Source organism: Patiria miniata, unplaced genomic scaffold (genome assembly GCF_015706575.1).
Source record: "Patiria miniata isolate m_02_andy unplaced genomic scaffold, ASM1570657v1 HiC_scaffold_24, whole genome shotgun sequence".
Classification (NCBI taxonomy): Eukaryota; Metazoa; Echinodermata; class Asteroidea; order Valvatida; family Asterinidae; genus Patiria; species Patiria miniata.
This window is the reverse complement of record NW_024037063.1, coordinates 1,095,933-1,110,642: the sequence shown is the minus strand read 5'-3', so window position 1 is coordinate 1,110,642 and position 14,710 is coordinate 1,095,933. Positions and strand designations below refer to the sequence as shown.

The 14,710-nt window shown below is 39.7% G+C and overlaps 1 protein-coding gene across 3 annotated transcripts in view; it reads left to right on the top strand.

Annotated features, from left to right (window-relative positions):
* Nucleotides 1-4,695: 4,695 nt before the first annotated feature.
* The window catches only part of LOC119732160 (rho GTPase-activating protein 24-like), a 29,102-nt gene continuing 19,087 nt past the window's right edge, over nt 4,696-14,710 (top strand). For all 3 annotated transcript variants that reach the window (XM_038205573.1, XM_038205572.1, XM_038205571.1), the window contains exons 1-2: nt 4,696-4,890; nt 6,638-6,809. The gene's annotated coding sequence lies outside the window, so the exon portion shown is untranslated. The remainder of the gene's footprint in view (nt 4,891-6,637; nt 6,810-14,710) is intronic.

Below are 14,710 nucleotides of genomic sequence, written 5' to 3'. Positions count from 1 at the left end.
AGCTGCCCACGAAAATTTGAGGCGGTGCGGCAATAGAGGGCGCTGTTGTAGCTTCCGCAGACAATTAAAAAAAATAAATAATGAGCACATGATCCAAAAAGACACGCGCGCGACCCAGAGACCGGCTATATTGGGGGGGGGGGGCCTAACCGCTAAAAGTATCGTGTAAAGCGTACTTATTGCAACTTCTTTGTGCGTCAAGTTGCTTGAAGATAAATTCATTATCCCACTTGCACTCGTGGAACACGGAAAATGTGCGTTTTTTTGTTAAATTTCTCAATGAATAGTTACTTTTGTCCGATTTGGAAGGTTTTTTGATAGTTGTGGCTTTTGTTATGAAATAAATATTTGTACGATCAGTTTAATTTATTCATTTCTTGGAGATAGTGTATATCTTTAACTGTGACGTCTTGTTATTCACTATGCTGGACATTGCTAACGTTTAATGATGGAAAAATTAACTCTATATACATATTCAAATAACTCGGCCTCCCCTCCCCTTTTCATCTTTCAGAAGGATTGTTTTTGTTGCTTATTTTGCACTAAGAAAAGAATAATTAAAATGTATATAAGCCGCTTCATAACTTCATTCTGAGCTTGAATATGAAGCTAAACCCTCCTGCTATTTAGCAGTCATGGACAGTCAAAATTCACTTCCACTTTCCCTGCTATACTTTTAATAAAGGCCAGTCACCAGCAGTCAGATCATAATGTCAAGCAAGCACTGTGACTAGTCAAACTGGGTCAACAGACAAAGCAGGCAAGTTGTGGTCACAGCTGTTTTATCACTCTCCTGGAGTCAAAGCACGGCTGTATCAAGTTACTTAATCAGTCCCAGAAAGTCAATCCTGCTTTTATGTGGGCTGGGAATTCTTAAGGGTTGAACAGTCACTTGATTAATTTTGACTGCAAGGAGAATTTGGCACAGAATGTATGTTTGCATAGGAGGGTTAATTTACTCTAACAAAAGGTTATAGGCTTCCTATTAGAAGTATGCCAAATAGCATACTAGCATGCCCAGCTCCTTGGGCTTGTTGAATCAAGTTGAAACAATTTTGAACTAGTTGTTCCTGCTTATACATTATAGAACTAATTAATCCTAAAAACTATGTTTTAAGGACCATCTCTAGGCACATTAATTTATAATACAATCAATGTGTATGTAGAACTACGTTATGAGAATTAATCAATTACTGAAAAGGTTTGTGATGTTTATGTATGATGTAATATATTATGTATCCCTTTATTTAAATTTCAATGAATATAAAGCTTATTAATTTTCTTTGGATATAGAAAAACAAATTAAGAGAATATTGTAAATAATAACATTGATATCTGTTTGTTTTTCGTAAATTTGTTTGTGTTTTGAGGGTGTTATATTTTTATTTATATGAATGGCTTCCGTCTAGCTTGAACCATCTTTTTCCATTCAAGGGCCTAGTGGTTAGATTCGTCGTCCACGCATCGCGCGGGGCACGGGTTCGAATCCCGTCGGTGTCATTTTGGTTTTGATCACACTCGTTCAGTCATTATATAAGATGTTTAATTTCCCGTCGTAAATTACCAACAGTACCTTAGCTTAACGGGTAAGCACTGCTGCTGGTACTGTCCGCGAGTTCCAGGTTGGCGCCTTCGTACAGGTTCAGGGCATTTGGTCCACTCGGAGGATCAAGGTTTAGGGGCCGCCCTGTTCCTCCCTTAGCTCTTTGCTTTTACATGGTGCCTGGCCCTCCGGGGTTATATGGATGGATAGGGAAGGAAGTGTGTATTGGTCGGGGACGCCGAGACCCCGGAAGAGAACTAAGGGATCGGCTGGGGCATTGTTATGGCTCAGACCGATCCCTGAAAGCTTGGCTAGCACATAACTTTTTGATTTTTTTTTTTATTCTCTATCTTTTATACTTTGGTTTAGTTTGATATTTACATCTGCTCGGCAGATGTACGGTAGTTTTGAATACGAAGCAGAGGTCTATGTCATGAACGAATGAATCATAATTGACTATAATTAAAGCGAAGTTTCGTTCGATTCATATGACTACCATTATTAATGGCGCAATTTCCAATTGGACGTAAAAACGCCAAATTATACCGGGGAAAAATAAAGATGTACATTGTAATATAAACATTATTTACATCTTTCAAATAACGTTTCTTTAATTGTGAACATTCCCAACAAATATAGTAATTCGCAAAATAGGGGAAAACGCAAGATATCAAAGTCCATCACTCTTAAAATTGGAAATTCAAAATGAAAAACAAAGTCAAGTGGAATACAAAAATGTACATTAAGGGTTGAATTGGAAAAAAAATCCATTGCATGGGGCTTTTGCTGACTTGCTTTTTTACAGTCAGTAACATGCAGGAGCAGATCCTGAGCAAGTTTTTTTTTTTTTTTTTTTTTTTGGGGGGGGGGGAGGGTTGAATCCCTCCCTGCTCTGACACAAAAAAGTAAACCTATTCTACAGCGGTTATTAACACTAGGCCTATATCACAGAATATGCATATACCCACTAACAAAGCTGCCGATGCCTGTGTTTTTGTGCAAAGTGGATATTATTACCAGTAAATAGTTTAAGCGTGTCAGAAGGGGGGGGGTGTTTCGCATTTTTTTTCACGGAATTCTGTGAATTTGTTTATGGACAAAACTGGGCATGGGCATCGCGAGGGGGGCAAGGAGGGGGCGCTTGCCCACCCCCCCCCCCCCCGAAAAAGAAAAAGAAATGAGAAAAAGGGGAAAAGAGGCGCAAAGTCATAGTTGTCACGTAAATTTAATGAGTTTTTTTTTGGGGGGGGGGGGTTGCAAAATGTCCCTGTCACCCTCTTTAACTGATAAATCGAGAATTTGTTGAGAAATACAAAACTTTTTGGAGAAAATGTTTGCCCCCTCTAGAAAAAGTCCTAGCGACGCCCATGGAGGGCCCTCCCCCAGAACCGCGCCTGCACCTCTTCGACCGTTTTGCGCAACACATGATCGAGTAGTGTGCAATGACATTGGGGATGACCCTGCATTTCTTCAGAAGCTTTCGGCAGCAGCACGTGCCTTCCCCTGCCGTCTCCTGCAAGGCTAACCCCTTGCAATTTTTGTCAATTTTCGTCAAAAAATGAAATTGCTCCAAACTTCCTGGAAAGACTCCTAAGGTCCCCTGGAACACATTCCATTGCGATTTAGGGACATATATATCATTAAAAAGAAATTCAAATTTTAGCCAATTTTTATATAAAAATGTGAGGCTTACCCCTTGCAATGTTTGTCAATTTTGGTGAAAAAATGAAAATGATCCAAACTTCCTGGAAAGACTCCTAAGGGACCCTCGAACACATTCCCAATCGATTTAGGGACAGATATTATCATTAAAAAGAATTTAATTTTTTAGCCCAATTATATGAAAAATGTAAGGCTGACGCCTTGCAATTTTTGTCAATTTTTGTCAAAAAATTGAAATTGCTCCAAACTTCATGGAAGGACTCCTAAGGGACCCTGGAACGCATTCCGACTCTGTTTAGGGACATATATATTATTAAAAAGAAATTCATATTTTGGCTAATTTTTATGAAACTTTTTCAGCAAAATATCCAGATACATGTACATACATCACGCTTAAACCTGCAATTTTTTTTTTTTTATTTTTTTTTTACCAATAAAACTTCAAACAGGAACAGAAAACAAGTATTACCCATAATTAATTCCAAAAATAGGTAATCTCAAGCAAAATCAAAATTCCAACCCCCTATAACAACAAAAACCTTAATTTGGAAGAGGATCGTTTAGAGCGCCCTCTTACGGTAGTGGAGGGTTGCCACTTGAGGGCGCCTTGTGTGTGCGTCGTCTGCAATAACAATGAAATCTGAGAAGAGCACAGGATGTTTCCTTTACAACTTGTGCAGATGTCACCTCGCTTGATGATGTGTCTTATTTTCCCGTGTAATCTAGCAACATCAAAAATAATTTGTGATTGCTATTTACATGGTAAGAAAGGTTAGGCCTACTTTTGTATTTAAACACTTTTTTTAACTAAGGCCACACTTGGAACATGTACCAGAGAATGTAGACTTTTGTTAAGTTTTTATTTTCAAATTCAGACTTTGTTTGTAGTTTATTTATGCTTTAGAAACACACTCACCCTCTCTTTAAAGCGATAAAAAATAAATCCCCCTTTTTCAGACGTCTATTTTTCGTGTAAATTCGTGTTGGAAGTTAGGTATGCTACACGTGCAAAATGAACCTGCAAATTACACGAAATATAGACGTAGGGCCTACATAAATAACCTTCTCTTGACATTACTTCACAGATCGTGCTGTAGTCTCCACTTAGGCCGAATTAAAAAAAAAACATGTTTCTCGTCCAGGCTTTTGAAAAAAAAGGAGGAAGCGGGGCTTTTCATTTTTTATTTGTTTCAAGATGACCGCCATTTAAAAATTTCCTGCAACCGTTGGTGTTTCCACTGTTCAAAGACACTTTTAAAATGAAAGATAAGTTGGACAAGAGAACTGAACATATTTACAGTGTCATTTAGACTTGTTTTGGTCTACAATTTAGTTTCTGATGAATTGGTGGACTTTTTCGGTGTTTTTTTAATGCATTTTCAATTTCAAAAATAAAAAATAATAAAAAAATCCTGGCGGCCTCCAAAAAGGAAGCGGGCGGAGACGAGAAACATGTTTTTTTTTACTTCGCCTTATTGGGATAATACAGCTTCACTGGTGTAATTTGTATGTACCTCTGGTCGGTGAACTTTCACACACTACATTGATCAGAAGAAAGGCAGTTACTCCAGGAACTACCATGAACTTGACTGCTCTTCAGTCCTCTGAAGGACGCCCTCGCTCGCACTGTCCTTCACGTACCTCCAAGGAGATGCTACTGAGTCATCGCATGATGAATGCATTGGGTAGGAATATGAGACTTACCATAGAGCATTTGTAGAGTGTATGGCCACTGTACATGTTGCCTCACATCCTCTACAAATTAAGGCTGAGGAATTTGACATGTAATGATAGGATCATCCTATCTACTGTGTAGTTAAATTGATGAACTTGTAAAGTGGCTTTGTGTTATTACTATTAGATGTAATTTCCTTTCTCGTCCTACCAAGGGACCCAACTGGAAAACAAGTCGAAAGACTTTCATGGGCTATCCCGGCCACTGCCAAATAATAAATCAACAAATAAATATATTGTGATTAAACTGGAAGACAAATGATGACATAATTTTAAAAGAGTGATAGCTTTGAAACCAAATTGGAAAAAAATGTTGCAACCTGACGTGATGGCTTTGAAGCCAAATTGGAAAAAAATGTTGCAACCTGACGCCACTTCAGCGGTTGTGTACAAAGTCTATGGAGAGTCAAGACAATTTTCAAAGTATTTTCAAACAAAATTGGAAATGTTTCTCAGTCCCAGATTCATGTCTTGTCATCATTTTTGCAATGACTGACCTTCATTGAGATGATATATGAAGAATAAAGTGGCGTCAGATTGCAACATTATTTCCTCAAATTAACATAGCTGTCAGCATATAATTAACAAACCTAAAGATTATAAAAAGCTAATTGCTTTATGTTCTTTCAAGCCATGACCAGTTTTAGCTCCATGCATGATGCAACTCATTCCTGCATAGCTCCTCATATATATCAAAAATACGTTGGACGAGATTGACCTGCGCTATCACTCGATCACGCAGACATCAACTTGCGCGATTGGTCAATCCTGTAGGAAGTCTCAGACTTTACTTCCCTGACTTCGACCGATGGCGGCATGATTGACTGATACTAGTGCAGCGCGATCAACTGATCAAGTAGATTCCCCGATCGCGTTGCTCTGTTGGTTGGTTCTGTTTGAATCAAGGAGGTGATAAGAGAACGTCCAAGATTGGCAGTTGCATGTAGCTTGGAAGGCGCATAATTGGATCATTGGATGGCACCATCAGATCAAGAACCAAATTTTGGGGGAGGGGCAAAAAGCAGGGAATGTTTCAAAAAGGGGACACAATTTTCCCTACTAAAGTTGACTTTTGACACTAATGAAATGGGAATGAAAACGACATCAACTTAAAAAAATAATAAATGGTCTTGATTACTTATAGAATAAGGAATTGAATTTTGAAGGGGCATGACCCTTGCTAACCCCCACCTCACCCTAACTCCCCTTCCATGATCTGCCAGTCATGGTACGTGTCCCTTTAATCAGTCTGCATAAAATACTAACCATGGTCTACATATCTCTAACGCCAACATGCCTGTAGCTCATTAATAAACTGAGGTATTGGTCATAACGTGTCATATCCTCCCACTAGATGGTACTGATAGGCCGACCGACTATGTAGTCCCTGATCAGTCACTCGCAGTGCACGCACACGCATGCATGCGGTTACGCTGTCAACTGTAACCTCCCCCCCCCCCCCTGCTTAAACCCACAATCGTATCGATCGCAAACCACAAGCAGCTGAAACCTTTAAAAGTTTACAGGACCAATCAGAACGGATCATTGTTGAATCGCTTTCGTCTGAGGTTTTTTAACTTCAAAAGGATTACGTTGACTTAGTTGCTGGTGACTTTTTGTACAAATCTATGGCCTTTGAAAGATTGCACCAACTTTAAATCATCCGTGTCTACGTGTGTCTTCGTTTTTTTTCTCTAGAGTTTTGCGGAAGAGCTGTTCTTTGGTCAAATCTTGCATCGATTCGCCGTCATGCAGACTGCCCTTTTGAGGACACTACCCATTCCAGAGTCCCGCTGGATCCATCCGGTTATGGCATCATCGTTGGAAGACTTTTTGCCAGTGAGAAACTAAAGCCATGCGCGCCCAACTGGTGAGTATACCTGCGGCAGACCGTTTTGCCTTTGGGAAGTTGTTTTTGGAAACTTTGCACTGTGTGGTTGTTGAAGTGCTTGCTAACTATGGTACTGACCACGGACCACATAAGTGTGATCATTACCTGAGGGTCTGTGGTTTTTGTAGAGACCCACTAGCAGTTACACGCAAACCGTCACTAGAGTGATGCATTCTAACCCATTTTTTTTTTTATAAAAAGGAGTTTTTTCATTCATATTTTGGCAATTAACAAACACTCAACAGAGTCAGAATAAGAAGTTGTTGAATTTAAAGAATGGGAGGTTTGCGGTAACACCATGTGATGAATGGTATCTCTTAATGAGTTGTGTGGTTCTGAGAAGAACCAGTTGGTTTAACTCGACGTTTCGAACAGTATGCTCTGCTCGTCATCAGACTGTTTTATTAACCTTTGATCAAGGGGGAAATATTGAGGATTTTTAGTAAAGTTAAATCTGATCATGGTGCTCGAGTTTCTCCTTGCGTTAATAGATGACATAAGATCTGGATTCTCAAGAAAGATTGTTGAAAATTCTCTCCCATATTTCCACTTGAAAGTTCATCTAGCTTTTAATATATGGCTGTGTCACAAAAATGAAGCATGAAAATTGAAATCAGATGCAGCCAAGCCGTCATATTTCTTCAAAATATATTTATATAGTGATGTTCCCTTGTTTGTTTTTCAAGCAAAACTTCCAGCAAATTCAAGAATAAAATGAAAATGGTATTTAGAATGATAGGCCCTACATGCTGTAAATTTCCTGTTTATACTTCTTCAAGCAAAGTAGAGTTTACATGGCACTTTCAGTTCACTTTTATTCAGAACGACCTGGTCACGCCGCTTGCACAATATTTCACAGGTGATATTGCTCAACCATAACACATTTTCGTGCAATGAAATGTTGCGAAAGACAAGTTTCACAATCATGGTTGCACAAAATTGTGTAAAGTCTGACGTTTGCTAGCCCACATACTGGAATTTGTATCCTTGTGGAGACATTCCTTTGTTCTTGTGTACTAAAGTTTTCGAGTTTGAAAGTGTAGTTTAAAAATGCTCTTATTTTAACCAAGAATTAATTTCCTAGGCTGAAATTTGGACTTAATATCCCTTTTCTAAAACTCTTCCATTTGCGACGGATCAACTCACCTTGGAAATTCCTAGTTTTTGAGTAAAATCCATATATCTATTTCGTGAAAACCTTGTGGAGACGTATTCATCTATAGAAATTGCCCTGTGGAGACGTATACAATCTTTTGTTCCCTATTGTACACACGTCTCCAGAGGGTACGATGTATCAGATCCCTTATACGCAAACTAAAAAGTGTACATGTATGCAGGTACACACTCATGTACCTGCAACATACGATGTAAATTTAGCGTGTTTGCCAAATTGAATTCCTCACTTAAATCTCATGTCTGCATCTCAAGCGCCCGGCCGCCACCGTGCATTTCCAGGATAAATTGTGAGTGGTCCTCAACAGGTGGGAAAAAAAGCGATGATTCATCGTTTGGGATTTTGGGCCCTCATCACACGGCAATCTTCAGCCCAGGAACTGCTATAGCAATAGGATCTTCTTTGTAGTACTGGCCCCATCATTGCAAACATTTCGTGGATATTTTTAAGAAAGAAATTATCAGTTGCAAGTTACACTAAAGTTCTTTGTAATAGTCCTTGTGTTAAAATACATGAAGTCCTGTTAGCCAGAACCTTATCAGGCAGTGTTCGAATCTCTTGGTTTCTTCTGACCAATGTCTTAGTATCTTTCTCAGCTGTGGAGTCAGAGACTGGGCAGTTTGTAATTGTCTTATGATCTCTCATGCAGGGCCAGCATTTTTAAATTCAATTCATAAATACCTAAGATAGTTTATCCAATCCCGTTGGTCAAGAGCCTGACGGGCTCTTGACACAGGATTTGAAATGTGTTCAACTTTTGTGAATTTATAGCGCGAAAACTTGCCCTGACAAATATGCATTAGCTTTCGCGACAGTCTTAAACATTTGATAAAACACCGGCTGGCCAGTCTTAAAGATATAGTCCATCATTTGTAATTTGTGCATTTTTTTCGTTTGAAGCAACAAAAGTGCTCAAAATCTAATGAAGGATACTGAACAACTAACCTGATGAAGTTTCAGCTCAGCTTCAGCTGTATATTCCAAGAAAACAGCATTCTAGGATCTCTATTTCAAATCAAAAGTTGCTGAATCATGTTTTGAATTGGGCCTGAATTCAGCGTCCGAGACACGTTCTCACTGAGCCGATTGCAGCTATACGCGATGTCGCGCACTGATCCGACGAATTATAGCAACCGCGCACACGTGTGCGTCGTGCCAATGCTTGCGCGCGCTTCGCCGAATAACAAAATGAACTACTAATTTAAATTTTCCTACGGTGCGTCGTAAGACGCACCGTTGGAAAGGCCTTCTTTCGTTGATTACTTCAAAATGACAGCTTGCCAGAAAGAATAATTTCACAGGGAGTTTAGTCCCCTTACTATCTTTCAACCAAGTATGTTTTTCAACAATAATTAGGCCAGTTACTTTTTGGATGGCTGCAAATGATGGACTATAGCTGTAAACACTTTTCCAGTGTCACATGAAATTTGGACTCCTATGAAATTTGGTCCCTTTTACCATTTTATTGGTTGAACGTTCACAATCCTCACTGAGGCATGCGCAGTACTACCAATGAGGGGTAGGGTGCTATCAACAAGATAAATCATATCCAGTCTTGGGAACTTTGGCACTAGCACCCAAGGAATTTTGAGCATACCTCACCCACACACATTAGCTTGAATATTCAATAGAATGGTAAAGTTCCCAAGATGGGATTTGATTCATCTTGTTGATAGTACCCTGCCTCTACCACTGTGGCAGCTTGACCACTCTTGTCAGGGATCACATAAAAACGGGGAACAAAATCAAAATCAGTCTGAGACCAAGCCTACAGGGAAGGTTGTCCTAGCAACTGGAAATGAAATCTCATAAGACATGAAGTTCCTCTCTAGTCTATGAGGTCAGGCCTCCAGTTTAAAGGCATATTAAGGATCATTTGCATTTATTCCCAAAGTAACTTACGAAATTATTATCAAAAAGCTTACTTGGATTAAAGATTGTACTGGTACTATAAACGCCATGAAATTGTTCCGTCTGGCTGTCATTTAGAAGAGATCAAGAAATGTGGGTGATTTAGGATCAGTCAATTGACTGAGTTTTTGGATATACAGAACTAAGGCAGGTTACTGCGCGAAAGCAAACGCTTACGCAACTTTGTGACGTCAGGGCAAGTTTTCGTGCTACGAGTTTGCAAAAGTTGAACACATTTCAACTCTGGCGAATTTCGCAGCGAATGCTTCGTGACTTCAAATTTGCATCGCATTCGCACGGTATGAACCGGCTTATAGACAAAATCGTGTTTCATGATCAAAAGGTTGTGCATGGTTTTTCACTGTTTGCTCGAAAAGTGTTACATCCACTGAGCTGTAACTTCAACAGGTTAGGTTTTGAACATTCTTCTTTTAATTTCGTGTCGCATTATTATTGGAAATGAAAAAAAAATGCACGAAAATGAAATGATTAAGCTGATATGTGGGCGTATCATCACCCTGTCAGTACACGCTATGTCCTTCGGATAGCCTGTGCCACACTACTGTCAGTCCCTGTTTGGATTCCCCGGTGACGAGGCTGATAACTTCCAGATCCTTCCCCTACGTCCCCCTTCACTTCGCACCTGTTGCTCCTGTCCACTCTTCATCAAACATTTCCAGGATATCTGTCCCTGTCCCTTGACTATAGAGGAGAGTTTGTGATAGTGACCAAACTTGACTTGGTCTACTTGTACCTTTTTCCATCAGAAATAACAAAGTTTCTTCTTGAAGAAAAAAACAGGGTTACTCACTAGCACTTTTAGATGTTTTGTTTAATCCACAAATCTGACAAAACAGATTGAGATATAATGCTGCAGAAAGTGTTCAGTTTCGGAGGTGGTTACACTGTAAGTGTACATGTACATGTATTGTGGTTACAATGTACAACATTTAAAACAAATCTTTGTGCTCAAATCATTTTACAAGAGCTATCGGTAAGCTTTCAGTATAACTATTTTTTATCAGGGCAGTTTTGACTATGCACCATTGTCAGAACTGACCTGATGAGGGCATAGTTTAAAAAAAACACATATGCACATGTATTTACCAGCAAGTCATATCATCATTTAATGACTTGTAGTGCTACACAGAATCTATTCTTTTTAGTTTTTAGTAATTCATGTAGTTACAGATATATATACATGTGGTTATAGTAATAGTTTTATACCAGATTCTATATAAACCAGTGGAATAGGTAACGGTAGGAACTGAAACTCAAGCCACATGTTAAATTTGGTGGGATTCGAATCCTAGTCACAGAGAGGGAAATCGGGAGTCAGGTCGGTGTAGTGGGTGTATTTTCCTCGCTTTCCACCTCTTAGTGACCCCGGTTGGAATGCCACCTAGGTTGACAAGTGGGTTGAGTTCAGTCCCTACCTGTTTTGTGGATTCTCAGGGAATATCATTCCAGGGTTTCCTCCCAAATTTGAAATCGAACCGTTCTTCTTTGTCATCTCCGTTCATCAGGTTTCTCCTGGCTTCTCAGCTGGTGCACTAGCTCCTAAAAAAAAATCCTTTGATTTCATCAATACCAGAAAGAACCATAATGCGCAATGCACAAGTATCATACATTGCAACTGCTCAACATTTGTTACACAACTTCTGTTCACATGTTGACTAGGTCTGTTGAGTACATGCATCCAGATGTAAGATTTTTGAAATTCTGGGCCGAGGAGGTGAACTCTTCCAAAGGTCAGCAAACAAAGAAATAAAAGAAAAAAACCTGCCATTATTTTTTTCAAAGGTACAGGTACATATTGGCTTCACGTGCAAAATCGCACGTTCTTCCAAAGCTGATTTTTCAGGGTTCACAGGAAACCCACGCGTGTGACATTTGGGCCGAGCGTACAGCGAGGGGCAGATAACCTTTAAGGGCCAACCCTGCTTGACTGGCCTTAGTCATAGAGGGCTCGCTCTCTCTAGAGATGTGAGACTCATTGCCGGTTGCTTTGGTGTAATCATGCCGTGGCTGCATGCTGGGCTTAAAATAGCTGCTGCGCAAGACTTCGATCTTTCCTTTCTTTCTTTTTTCTTTTTTTTTTCTTTTTTTTTAAACAATGTATGCTGCACAGTGATTGATGAAAAGATACAACATGTTATTTGATGGCTGGCGAGCAGTTGGTGGTATGACTCCATTTTTTTGTTTTTTGTTTTGTTTCTTTTTTAAATATTTGCAGACACATACTGACAGGGGAAAAAAGGCAGACTTTTTTAGTACTTCCGACATGTTTTCCTATCCACGCCACTTTGCATGACCAGGCCAGGTACCTCAAAACACGTAAGGCAGGGTAACTTTTTTTCTCAATTTGGGTTTTTAAGTTCCTAAACTCGTGGCATTATAGACTTGATGACAAGTCGTTACATAGTCGTATTTGGTCCGTGAACTTCAGCCGAACTCCATCGGCGCAGCTGGTATAAGACTGGTACGTAGTCAGCATCATTTGGTCTGGGAGCCAGACTACACGCATTGCAGCAATATTTTGCGTGCGTGGAGCCCGCAGTAACCGGTACCGTATACGCAAAACAATTACCGACTTGGCCCCAAGACTAATGGCATTACTGTGTAACAACTTGATTATGGTTCATGACACATTGGCTCAAAACAAAATTCCTTAGTGGATAGAAACTCCGGTCACTTTTTTTTTTAGTTTAATATATTCTCAATAGATTCAAGTATAAATTCCATGAGGGCCTGACTTTTAAGCACCATCTGCAGATCATCTACCAAATGTCTAGCCTTATTAAGGTTTCTTATTCCCCCTCTCCCCTCCCCCTTTGCAAGTTTACCTTCAGGGGTCATTGTATATTTGAAAATAGGATATTCTCCCCCCCCCCCCCCAAAAAAAAAAATAACAGAAAAAAAAAACAACACAAGTACAAAATCAAAAATAAACAAATCCACCCCACCAAAATAAAACCAAAGAATGCTTCTTTTCACAAGTATTTTTCTTTTCATAAGTATTTTTCTATTTAATTATTTGTTTCCTTTTTTTCCACAACATCTTTAATGCAAAACTTTTGTAGATGTATGTATACATGTACATTCTTAACATATAATGTGGCAGTCGTGTTTAGAAGTACGCAAAAAATCTACTACAACTTTGTTGAAATGTCCGTACTGTACATTGCAACTTGTACACATAAGTCTGTGAATGGTTTTGCGTTCATTGAACTCCCATTGTTGTTATACGAACAAAGGAAATTATAAATGGCATATCTCAGGATGTCGTCATAAAACTGTTATGGCCAAGCCCACCCGTAGTTCTAAACCACCCACATAGTACACGGCATGACAATGGGAAAACGTAATAAACCCTCACGTGTGTGCATGCGTGTACATGTATTTGCAAGGTGTGAGTTGATTAGATACATATGTATGACATTAATTAATTTTAAAAAGAAAAGTTGGTGTGTAAGAAAGACTATAGTCCTTTTCCACTAGCAACATGTCTAGGAAATAGGATCAAAGTTTTCAAGAGGAGACGAGAAAGGTACTGTACATTAGGCCTGGGCGAGTAGTGTCGATTTTTCTACTCCGGTCGAGTACTCGCAAAGAAATTACTAGCGAGTAGTCGAGTACTTGCGAGTAGTTCACCAAATTCCCATAAAAGCAGAAAAATGACATATCTACATTTTAAGTACGAAGTGAAGTGAGATTTAAAAAAAAATAATGTGACGTTATTTCAGAGAAGGAAAATTAGTATTTATTTTCAGTCATAATTATGTAAACACTGTACCGTGTGTGACAATGACATATTGTGGTGGGGTGGGGTGTTCAGCCATCTTGAAATCCTTCCCCAAAATTGACCCTTTACCCGGATTAGCCTGTTCCCTCCCCCCCCCCCCCACCTCCCCTCCAAAAAAACATCTGTATCTAAGAACTTCACAATGTTGTGGTCAGGCATGCTAGCTGCCTTAGTTCCCCATGCATTCTCTGAAATCCAAATAGTATATAATCGGTCAGAGGCCAATATGATCGATGAGTACATGTAAGTCATTAACCATACACTGATGCATCATGGGTCCCAGACGAGAAAAGTGGTCAACGCGACCCAACCTTCACTGCGCCCAGGATGACCGCAGACCGCGACCCTCAGTCCCCGAGCCACGCCAAACACGACGCATCGCGTAATTTCTCCAGAGAGGCCGATTCATATCTCGGGTGTCGGTGATTGTCCGTCTTCACTTTACTGCGGTTTCGCGGCATGCCGACCTGCAAAGATCACCTTAAAGGTTTTTCGTGGTTCGTGGAACGGGAACTTGACGTCAGCGAAAATCAGTTCGGAGAGATAACGCAAAAAAAACCTAGGAACTCGTTTGGGTTGATGACTTCGAGATCTGATTCTAGCTGGCGTGTGACAGGGGCAGAAGTATGTTAGCGCTGACAGATAAATGTTTTTGATAATGTTTTCCTTTTGGGGGGGGGGGGGCAGTTCAGTTGTCGTAAGGTTGGGATATGAATCATACTGAGCCCCTGGGTCTGGTTGTGCTGCATCAAAAACCTAGACAAGTCATAGAATGGACATTGCGTGTACCATTGTTGTCACTGGTTTTGCATTTATGTTGTAACTTGTTGTTGGTATCGTTTCGGTTTGCGGTAACACCATGTGGTAATAACTACTGCTTAGAAGATATTTAGTTCTGAAAAGAACTTGTCCTGCTTATTATCAACTTCGCTAAGTAGTTTTTTGTTCTGATAAGAACAGTCTCCTGACGATGACTAGAGCAGGCTAGTC